This window comes from Arachis ipaensis, chromosome B5 (genome assembly GCF_059453495.1).
Source record: "Arachis ipaensis isolate K30076 ecotype BB chromosome B5, ASM5945349v1, whole genome shotgun sequence".
NCBI classification, from domain to species: Eukaryota; Viridiplantae; Streptophyta; class Magnoliopsida; order Fabales; family Fabaceae; genus Arachis; species Arachis ipaensis.
Window position 1 is genome coordinate 16,550,758 of NC_142440.1, and position 11,833 is coordinate 16,562,590.

Consider the following 11,833-nt stretch of genomic DNA (forward strand, 5'->3'; position numbering starts at 1 on the left):
TCTGAAGATCCTTTTCAGTTCTTAACTGAATTCTTGCAGATCTGTGATACTGTTAAGACCAATGGAGTAGATTCTGAAGTCTACAGGCTCATGCTTTTCCCTTTTGCTGTAAGAGACAGAGCTAGATTATGGTTGGATTCTCAACCCAAAGATAGCCTGAACTCTTGGGATAAGCTGGTCACGGCTTTCTTAGCCAAGTACTTTCCTCCTCAAAAGCTGAGCAAGCTTAGAGCTGATGTTCAAACCTTCAGACAGAAAGAAGGTGAATCCCTCTATGAAGCTTGGGAAAGATACAAACAGTTGACCAAAAAGTGTCCTTCTGACATGCTTTCAGAATGGACCATCCTGGATATATTCTATGATGGTTTATCTGAGCTATCAAAGATGTCATTGGATACTTCTGCAGGTGGATCCATTCACCTAAAGAAAACGCCTGCAGAAGCTCAAGAACTCATTGACATGGTTGCTAATAACCAGTTCATGTACACTTCTGAAAGGAATCCTGTGAACAATGGGACGCCTATGAAGAAGGGAGTTCTTGAAATTGATACTCTGAATGCCATATTGGCTCAGAATAAAATATTGACTCAGCAAGTCAATATGATTTCTCAGAGTCTGAATGGAATGCAAGCTGCATCCAACAGTATTCAAGAGGCTTCTCCTGAAGAAGAAGCTTATGATCCTGATAACCCTGCAATAGCAGAGGTAAATTACTTAGGTGAACCTTATGGAAACACCTATAACTCATCATGGAGAAATCACCCCAATTTCTCATGGAAGGATCAAAAGCCTCAACAAGGCTTTAATAATGGTGGAAGAAACAAGTTTAACAATAATAAACCTTTTCCATCATCCACTCAGCAACAGACAGAGAACTCTGAACAAAATGCTTCTAATTTATCAAATCTAGTCTCTGATCTATCTAAGGCCACTGTGAGTTTCATAAATGAAACCAGGTCTTCCATTAGAAATTTGAAAGCACAAGTGGGCCAGCTGAGTAAAAGGATCACTGAAATCCCTCCAAGTACTCTCCCAAGCAATACAGAAGAGAATCCAAAAGGAGAGTGCAAGGCCATTGACATAAGCACCATGGCCGAACCTAAAGAGGGAGAGGAAGACGCAAATCCCAAGGAGGAAGACCTCCTGGGACGTCCAGTGATCAATAAGGAGCTTCCCTCTGAGGAACCAAAGGACTCTGAGGCTCATCTAGAGACCATAGAGATTCCATTAAACCTCCTTATGCCCTTCATGGGCTCTGATGAGTATTCCTCTTCTGAAGAGAATGAGGATGTTACTGAAGAGCAAACAGCCAAGTTTCTTAGTGCAATCATGAAGCTGAATGCCAAATTATTTGGCATTGATGCTTGGGAAGTTGAACCTCCCTTGTTTATCAATGAACTAAGTGATCTGGATCAACTGACATTACCTCAGAAGAGACAAGATCCTGGAAAGTTCATAATACCTTGTACCATAGGCACCATGATCTTTAAGGCCCTGTGTGACCTTGGTTCAGGAATAAACCTCATGCCCCTCTCTGTAATAGAGAAACTGGGAATCTATGGGGTGCAAGCTGCTAAAATCTCATTAGAGATGGCAGACAATTCAAGATAACAGGCATATGGACAAGTAGAGGACGTGTTAGTAAAGGTTGGAGGCCTTTACATCCCTGCTGATTTCATAGTCCTGGATACTGGAAAGGAAGAGGATGAATCCATCATCCTAGGAAGACCTTTCCTGGCCACAGCAAGAGCTGTGATTGATGTTGACAGAGGTGAGCTAGTCCTTCAATGGAATGAGGACTCCCTTGTGTTTAAAACTCAAGGATTTCCCTCTGCAACCATGGAGAGGAAGCATGAAAAGCTTCTCTCAAAGCAGAGTCAACCCAAGCCCCCACAGTCAAACTCTAAGTTTGGTGTTGGAGAGTTTCAACAATGCTCTGAACATCTGTGAGGCTCCATGAGAGCCCACTGTCAAGCTATTGACATTAAAGAAGCGCTTGTTGGGAGGCAACCCAATTTTTATTTATCTAACTATATTTTTCTTAATTATATGTCTTTATAGGTTCATGATCATGTGGAGTCACAAAATAAATATAAAAATTGAAAACGGAATCAAAAACAGCAGAAGAAAAATCACACCCTGGAGGAGCATCTGTCTGGCGTTCAGAGCCAGAACAGAGCATGGTTCTGGTGCTGAACGCCCAAAATGGGCAGCTTCTGGGCGCTGAACGCCAGAACAGGCATGGTTCTGGCGTTCAACGCCAGAAATGGCACACAAATGGGCGTTGAACGCCCAAAATGGCCACCAACCTGGCGCTGAACGCCCAGAGTTGTGTGCAAAGGCATTTTTACATGCCTAATGGGTGCAGGGATGTAAATCCTTGAACACCTCAGGATCTGTGGACACCACAAGATCACCTCAAGATCTGTGGACACCACAGGATCATCTCAGGATCTGTGAATCCCACAGGATCCCCACCTACCTCATCATCTCTCTTTCCATTCATGATCATCCCTTCTGTCTTCCATTTACCACTCACATCCATACACCCACTACCTTCAAAATTCAACATCTCTCTCCCACCCAATCCCACCCATATGGCCGAATACACACATCCATCCATCTCCTCCATATCTTCTTCTTCTTCTTCTTCTATTCTTTCTTCTTTTGCTCGAGGGCGAGCAACATTCTAAGTTTGGTGTGGTAAAAGCATAGCTTTTTTGTTTTTCCATAACCATTGATGGCACCTAAGGCCAGAGAAACCTCTAGAAAGAGGAAAGGGAAGAGAAAAGCTTCCATCAAGGGTCTATAGCTCAGTGGTAGAACATTTGACTGCAAATCAAGAGATCCATGAGATACCTCAGGGGATACATTTTCTTCCACACAATTATTGGAAGCAACTAAGGGTGGAACATCAAGAGCACTCCATCATCCTCCATGAAATCAGAGAAGATCAAAAAGTAATGAGGGAGGAGCAACAAAGACAAGGAAGAGACATAGAAGAGCTCAATGACATCATTGGTTCCTCAAGAAGGAAACGCCACCATCACTAAGGTGGATTCATTCCTTGTTCTTGTTTCTTCTGTTTTTCGTTTTCTATGTTATGTGTTTATCTATGTTTGTGTCTTCATTACATGATCATTAGTAGTTAGTAACTTTGTCTTAAAGTTATAAATGTCCTATGAATCCATTACCTCTCTTAAAATGAAAAATTTTTTAATTCAAAAGAACAAGAAGTACATGAGTTTCGAATTTATCCTTGAACTTAGCTTAATTATATTGATGTGGTGACAATGCTTCTTGTTTTCTGAATGAATGCTTGAACAGTGCATATGTCTTTTGAAGTTGTTGTTTAAGAATGTTAAATATGTTGGCTCTTGAAAGAATGATGACTAGGAGACATGTTATTTGATAATCTGAAAAATCATAAAAATGATTCTTGAAGCAAGAAAAAGCAGCAAAGAACAAAGCTTGCAGAAAAAAAAATAGGCGAAAAAAAAATATAAAGAAAAAGGAAAAGCAAGCAGAAAAAGCCAAAAGCTCTTAAAACCAAGAGGCAAGAGCAAAAAGCCAATAACCCTTAAAACCAAAAGGCAAGGGCAAATAAAAAGGATCCCAAGGCTTTGAGCATCAGTGGATATGAGGGCCTAAAGGAATAAAATCCTGGTCTAAGCGGCTAAACCAAGCTGTCCCTAACCATGTGCTTGTGGCGTGTAGGTGTCAAGTGAAAACTTGAGACTGAGCGGTTAAAGTCAAGGTCCAAAGCAAAAAAAAAGTGTGCTTAAGAACCCTGGACACCTCTAATTGGGGACTTTAGCAAAGCTGAGTCACAATCTGAAAAGGTTCACCCAATTAAGTGTCTGTGGCATTTATGTATCCGGTGGTAATACTGGAAAACAAAGTGCTTAGGGCCACGGCCAAGACTCATAAAATAGCTGTGTTCAAGAATCATCATACTGAACTAGGAGAATCAATAACACTATCTGAACTCTGAGTTCCTATAGATGCCAATCATTCTAAACCTCAATGAATAAAGTGAGATGCCAAAACTATTCAAGAGGCAAAAAGCTACAAGTCCCGCTCATTTGATTGGAGCTATGTTTCATTGATAGTTTGGAATTTATAGTATATTCTCTTCTTTTTATCCTATTTGATTTTCAGTTGCTTGGGGACAAGCAACAATTTAAGTTTGGTGTTGTGATGAGCGGATAATTTATACGCTTTTTGGCATTGTTTTTAGTATGTTTTTAGTAGGATCTAGTTACTTTTAGGGATGTTTTCATTAGTTTTTATGTTAAATTCACATTTCTGGACTTTACTATGAGTTTGTGTGTTTTTCTGTGATTTCAGGTATTTTCTGACTGAAATTGAGGGACTTGAGCAGAAATCAGATTCAGAGGTTGAAGAAGGACTGCTGATGCTGTTGGATTCTGACCTCCCTGCACTCAAAATGGATTTTCTGGAGCTACAGAACTCGAAATGGAGCGCTTCCAATTGCGTTGGAAAGTAGACATCCAGAGCTTTCCAACAATGTATAATAGTCCATACTTTGGCTAATAATAGATGACGTAAACTGGCGTTCAACGCCAGCTTTCTGCCCAAATCTGGCGTCCAGCGCCAGAAAAGGAGCCGAAACCAGAGTTGAACGCCCAAACTGGCACAAAAGCTGGCGTTCAACTCCAAGAAGGACCTCTACACGTGCAACACTCAAAGTTCAGCCCAAGCACACACCAAGTGGGCCCCGGAAGTGGATTTATGCATCAATTACTTACTCATGTAAACCCTAGTAGCTAGTTTATTATAAATAGGACCTTTTACTATTGTATTAGGTATCTTTTGATCATCTTAGGATCTTTTTGACCATCTTTGAATGCATAGTTCTTAGACCATGGGGGCTGGCCTCTCGGCCATGCCTGGACCTTTCACTTATGTATTTTCAACGGTAGAGTTTCTACACTCCATAGATTAAGGTGTGGAGCTCTGCTGTTCCTCAAAGATTAATGCAAAGTACTACTATTTTCTATTCAATTCATCTTATTTCGCTTCTAAGATATTCATTCGTACTTCAATCTGAATGTGATGAACGTGACAATCATCATCATTCCCTATGAACGCGTGCCTGACAACCACTTCCGTTCTACCTTCGACTGAATGAGTATCTCTTAGATCTCTTAATCAGAATCTTCGTGGCGTAAGCTAGAATGATGGCGGCATTCAAGAGAATCCGGAAAGTCTAAACCTTGTCTGTGGTATTCCGAGTAGGATTCAATGAATGAATGACTGTGACGAGCTCCAAACTCGCGATTGCAGGGCGTTAGTGACAGACGCAAAAGGATAGTAAATCCTATTCCAGCATGATCGAGAACCGACAGATGAATAGCCGTGCCGTGACAGGGTGCGTTGACCATTTTCACTGAGAGGATAAGATGAAGCCATTGACAAGGGTGATGCCTCCAGACGATTAGCCGTGCCGTGACAGGGCATTGGATCATTTTTCCGAGAGATAACCGAAAGTAGCCATTGACAGTGGTGATGTATCACATAAAGCCAGCCATGGAAAGGAGTGAGACTGATTGGATGAAGATAGCAGGAAAGCAGAGGTTCAGAGGAACGAGAAGCATCTCTATTCGCTTATCTGAAATTCCTACCAATGAATTACATAAGTATTTCTATCCCTATTTTATTATATTAAATTCGAAAACACCATTATCAATTTATATCCGCCTGACTGAGATTTGCAAGGTGACCATAGCTTGCTTCATACCAACAATCTCCGTGGGATTCGACCCTTACTCACGTAAGGTATTACTTGGACGACCCAGTACACTTGCTGGTTAGTTACACGGAGTTGTGAACCATGGTCTTGGCATCATGTTTTTGGCGCCATTTCCAGGGAAAGAAAGAGCAATGAATTTTACATAATTAAAGTGTAATCACGATTCCGCGTACCAGTTCCCCCTTCACTCCTCTTGATTTCTGCATGTAATAGGCTCTAGAATGAGTTGGATTTGGGCTTGGAAAGCCCAGAAATCGCCCCAGTGTTCTCATTTTAATGAGGTCACGTGCGAGCATCGACGCGTACGCGTGGGTCACGTGTACGCGTCGTTTGGCGTTTTTGCTATCCACGCGTACGCGTCATCTACGCATACGCGTCGCCATGCGACTTCAAACTCACGCGTGCGCGTCGATGAATGCATTCCAAATCCTTGATTTTCCATGATTTCTCTACTTTGCATGCTTTTCTCTTCATTCCTTTGATCCATTCTTAGCCTTTTGAACCTGAAATCACTAACACACACATCAAGGCATCTAGTGGAATCAAAGGTGAATTAAAATTAACCAATTAAGGGCCTAAAAAGTATGTTTTCACTCTTAAGCACAAATTAGGGAGAATATATAAAACCATGCTATTTTAGTGAATAAGTGGGAGAAAAGGGTGATAAAATCCCCTAAATTCAGCATAGAATGCACCACGAAATAGTGGTGTATCACATTCCACTCCACCAACCCACTCGAGTTATTCTGTCCACTTTACATTACAAAACTAAGTCACTGTCTCTAATTTCATAACAGAAATGAATTTTGAAAAATGTTATTTTATGGTTAAACAAGGTATTGTTCTAGGACATGTTGTTTCTAATACTGGTATTTCAGTTGATCCAGCAAAGGTAAATGTCATTTCTAGTTTACCTTACCCCTCCTCCGTGAGGGTAGTCCGTTCGTTCCTTGGTCATGCAGGTTTCTACAGGAGATTTATCAAGGACTTCAGTAAGGTAGCATTGCCTTTATCCCGACTGTTGCAAAAGGATGTTGAGTTCGAGCTGAGTGAGGACTGCATTGAAGCGTTTGATAAGCTGAAGATTGCCTTGACTCAAGCTCCAATTGTGAGGGGACCAGACTGGAGCCAGCCATTATTTGAGATTATGTGTGATGCCTCTAACTATGCAGTAGGAGCGGCGCTGGCTCAGCGCGAAGGTAAGGATCCTTTTATAATTGCATATGCTTCTAAGACCTTAGATGCTGCTCAGTCTAATTATACTACCATTGAAAAAGAGCTTCTGGCTATTATTTTTGCTCTGGATAAATTCTGAGCCTACTTACTTGGTACTAAGGTGGTAGTGTACTCAAACCATGCAGCTCTAAAATATTTATTAGCTAAAAAAGAGTCCAAACCAAGGTTAATACGTTGGATATTGTTGTTGCAAGAATTTGATTTAGAAATCAAAGATAGGAGTGGTTCCCAGAATTTAGTGGCAGACCATTTGAGTCGCCTAGAGCATATTAAGAATGACTCCACTCCTATCAATGATGCTTTTCCATTTGATAGCTTGCACGCAATATCTGAAGTAGTTCCTTGGTACACACCTATAGCTAATTATCTGGTTAGTCGTACCTTCCCTCCTAATTTTACTAAGCATCAAAAGGACAAGCTGAAAAGCGAGCCCAAATATTATATATGGGATGACTCTTATTTATGGAGGTATGGTGATGACCAGATAATTAGAAGGTGTGTGCCTCAATCAGAATTCCAGTCTATTTTAGAGGCCTGCCACTCTTCTGAGAGTGGTGGACATTTTGTTCCTCAAAGAACAACTAGAAAAATTTTAGATTGTGGATTCTGGTGGCCGACTCTTTTTAAGGATGCTACTTTCTTCTGTAAATCTTGCTCCCCATGCCAAAGGTTTGGGAATATATCCAAGAGGGATGAGATGCCCCAACAGCTTATGTTATTCTGTGAAATTTTTTATGTTTGGGGGATTGACTTCATGGGTCCATTTCCAAACTCTAATGGTTTCTTATACATATTGTTAGCTGTTGATTATGTTTCCAAATGGGTGGAAGCAATTCCTATCCGTACTGATGATGCTAATACTGTTGTCTCCTTCGTTCGAAGTAATATTATCTGCCGCTTTGGATCACCATGAGCAATCGTGAGTGATCAAGGCACTCACTTTTGTAACAGAAGATTAACAGGTCTACTGAAAAAACATGGCATTGTTCACAAGGTAGCAACAACTTACCATTTCCAGACCAATGGGCAAGCCGAGGTGTCTAATAGAGAGATAAAGTGCATACTGGAGAAGATCGTCAAGCCTCATAAAAAAGACTGGAGCACCAGGCTTGTAGATGCGCTCTGGGCTTATCGGACAACATACAAGACACCTATAGGAATGAGTCCATTCCGCCTGGTCTATGGCAAAGCTTGTCACCTTCCAGTGGAGGTGGAGCACAAAGCTTTCTGGGCGGTAAGGAAATGCAACATGGGATTTGAGAAGGCCGGTGCTGAAAGGAAGCTGCAACTAGCAGAACTAGAGAACCTTCGCCTCAAAGCATATGACAACTCCAGGCTATACAAAGAGAAGGTGAAGGCCGTACATGACAAGAATATCAAGCGAAGAGAGTTAAGACCTGGGGAGTTAGTTCTCGTTTACAACTCCAGGTTGAGACTCATGCCAGGCAAGCTGAGATCCAGATCGGAAGGCCCCTACCGGGTGGAAAAGGCAGAGCCATACGGAGTCTTTCACCTGAGTCATCCTTCAAGTTCCAAATTCATCAAGGTCAATGGCCACCACTTGAAGCTGTATCATGGTGAGAAGACGAAGCACAACAAGGAGCTGGAGATCTTTCTCTTGGAGGATCCACCAACAGAAGAAGACTAAGCTTGTGGACCGTCCAACTTAAGGACGTAAAAGAAAGTGCTAGGTGGGAGACAACCCACCATGGTACGATCTTTCATTTTTATTCTTAGTTTTATCTTATTTTTAGCAAGTGTTATTTTATAAATTCTGCATAAATCATCTGCATTCTGCATTTAAAAAAAAACGCATTCGACGCGCAAGCGTCTAAGACGCGCACGCGTCACTTGTGAATGTGAAAAGAATAGGAATTGAACAGAGAGTTACGCGAGAGTGGCGCTGGAACCAGGCTCTGTGCGCAAACAAGCCCACGCGTATGCGAACATCACGCGTGCGTGTCGCTTGAGATTTTCGCATTCCAAACGTAAGCGTCCCTGACGCGTACACGTGACCCTGGAAATCGGCGTAGTAAGGTATTTGAACAGAGAGTTGTGATGGTCTGGGGTTGGCACTGTGCTAGAGGCACAATTCATCATGTGTACGCATCCCTGACGCGTGCGCGTCCTTTCACTTGATGACCATCCACGCGTGCGCATGCTTGACGCGCACGCATCATATGCGATTATGGCCCCAACGCAGATTGAACAGAGAGTTGTGCATACGCGGGGCTGCCTTCGCGCGATTCGTACAACCAAGAGCACGCATACGCGTGCCAGACGCTTACGCGTCACTATCCATTTTGCGTGACGCACGCGTACGCTTGCTGTACGCGTACGCGTCGCATGCGCCACACAACTACACCAGTACGCCGCCCAGTTTTAATTTTTCCTTCCCCCCCAAATCCTAATTTTCTTTCATTCCTTACTCTTTCTCCTTCTTCTTCCTCTCTTCTTACTTCTTACTTCATACTTCTTCCTTATTCCTCTTTTCATCTTCCTCATCAGGTTTCTTTTCTTCATCTCCTCTACTCTTTCATTCTTCATTTAATTATTGCATTTAATTATTTTTCTTCCTTCTCAATTTCATCTTCACTTACTTATTTTTAGTTTCTTTTTCATTCCTTTTTCATGCATTTTTCAAGTTGGTGTTGGAGCCTTATTTGGGTCTTCCTCTATTTTATTTGAACTTGTGGATATTATGAGGAGTAATTTGACAATTGACATTTTATTATGGATCTCCTATACACTTGGATTAATTATTTCTATTCCTATTTTAACTTGAACACCAAGTGTTTGTGAAAAAGTCAATATGGCATTTTGAATTCTTTTCTATTATATTCTTGCTACTTTAAATGCCTCTTTTTTGCAACACTTGCTTTCCACATGTATTGGGATTATCATTCACACTTGTCATCATGCTAGTGCTCTTTAATTTGGAACATTTAATAATTGATGCTTGAATTATGCTACTCATGCTTCTTACTTGCATGCCATAAACCCTCTTGCATCTAATTGTTATGAATTGCCTTTACGACCCTAATTGATGCCTTACCTACATGTTATAGCTACCATGTATTTAAGCAATTATCTTTTCTTTGGCATTCATTATCACTTGGAATTTCTTCCTTCAGGTCGTTAGTTATCTATACTTCACATTCTTCCTCTTTCTTTCTTCCTTAGGATGGGTACCAAGAAAGGAAAAGAGAAGGCTATTGACAAGACACTGGCTAGGAAAGGCACTAAAAGAACTGTGGCTAAGGCACAACCCACTACAAGCGTTAAGCCACCGATGAAGTGGGTGAAGCGGATAATCAAAGTTGATGAGGCGAAAAAGGCGTTCCCTGCTAGGGACTCTGCACAGTTCACTAATCGTTACTATGAGCAAATGTTCCCCATCCTGGCTGAGAGAAACTACAATAATGAGCACCTACTAATTCTTCCAACACACTTTGTGGATTTTGTGGAGCCCCGCATTGAAAGGAGACAGTGGAGATTCTTGAGGAGGCAGCCACGGGAGGCCAACTTATCATGGGTAGTCGAATTGTACTCCAACTTCCACTCGCCTACCCTGCAGTCTGTTTATGTTCGTTAGAAGCAAGTACTCGTCTCCGAAGGGGCCATTCAGCGAGTGTTGGATCTTCCACCTAGCCCAAAGGGATGGGACGCCTATCAAGAGGCCTCTTTCAAGCACCAGACATACCAGTTTGACTGGAATAGCGTCCTTGGCGCCATAGCACAACCTGGCAGCACATGGATCTACGGACAGCATCGGACTCGACCTAAGAGCATATCAGCTCCTGCACTTACCTTGGAGGCTCACGTGTGGGCACAAATTATGTCCCACTATGTCTTTTCGAGCACTCACAAGTCCACCTTCACAGCAGACATGGCTGTCCTCATCTGGTGCATCCTTACAGAGCAGCCCCTCAACTTACCCAGACACATCCGGCAGGACATGGGACACGTACAGATTGCGGGTAACCTGCCTTTCCCCGCCTTAGTTTCGGATCTTATCTCTGCAGCAGGAGTCTCCTATAGGGCTGGGGATACCAAGGAAATAATCCCAAGAGCTGATCAGTATGTTCCGAACGGGAAGTATACCAAACCCCCAGTCCCCTCTGCTAGCCGACATCCCGGCCCATCTTCAGACACTCCTCCCACGTCCGCCCTGCCATCACCCACACCTCCTACACCATCCACTACTCAGATGTTCCTTCAGATCCTTCAGAGGCTAGACCGGCAAGACCGGAGGATGGAGCAAATAGAGCGCTGCAACAAGCGCCGATACAACTATCTGAAGGAGCTCATTGTTGGTACTCACCCACCTCCAGAACAGAGGGACACCCCGGACTCCCCTTCACTTAGTAGCACAGGGAGCCATGGCGAGCCAGACAGTGAAGGCGATGCTTCCAGCCCTACCTTGCTCCTTACTGATGGCACGGAGGACCGTGCCAAGCCTTAAGTGTGAGGAGGTCAGTCCCTGACTTCCGGAGGTAATCTCTCTCTTAACACCAATATTTTAGTTTTTTCTTTTGTTAGATAGGATAGATTGCATGATAATAACTACCTGCATGTATATTTTGCTTGGTTAAAGTAATGAGTTTCTTTTCAAGACCCTATTTAATAATATTTCACTAATTTAAATTGAAAATTTGTGTTAAACTTGTTTGAAGATTGTAATTTGGAACATGGTTTATAGCTAAGAACACACAACCTGTGAGATTTTGAGCTTAATCATATGGTTACATTATTTAACCATGATTTTATTCTTGTGTGTGTTTCCTTCTCTATGATTGCAATCTATGGTTTGTTCCATTC

The 11,833-nt window shown here is 42.3% G+C and overlaps 1 non-coding gene across 1 annotated transcript; it reads right to left on the reverse strand.

Moving 5' to 3' along the window:
- Positions 1–222: 222 nt before the first annotated feature.
- On the reverse strand, positions 223–330 carry LOC148563464 (small nucleolar RNA R71). The gene has a single exon (XR_015884141.1). It is a non-coding gene; the product is annotated as a small nucleolar RNA R71 (small nucleolar RNA).
- Positions 331–11,833: the final 11,503 nt, after the last annotated feature.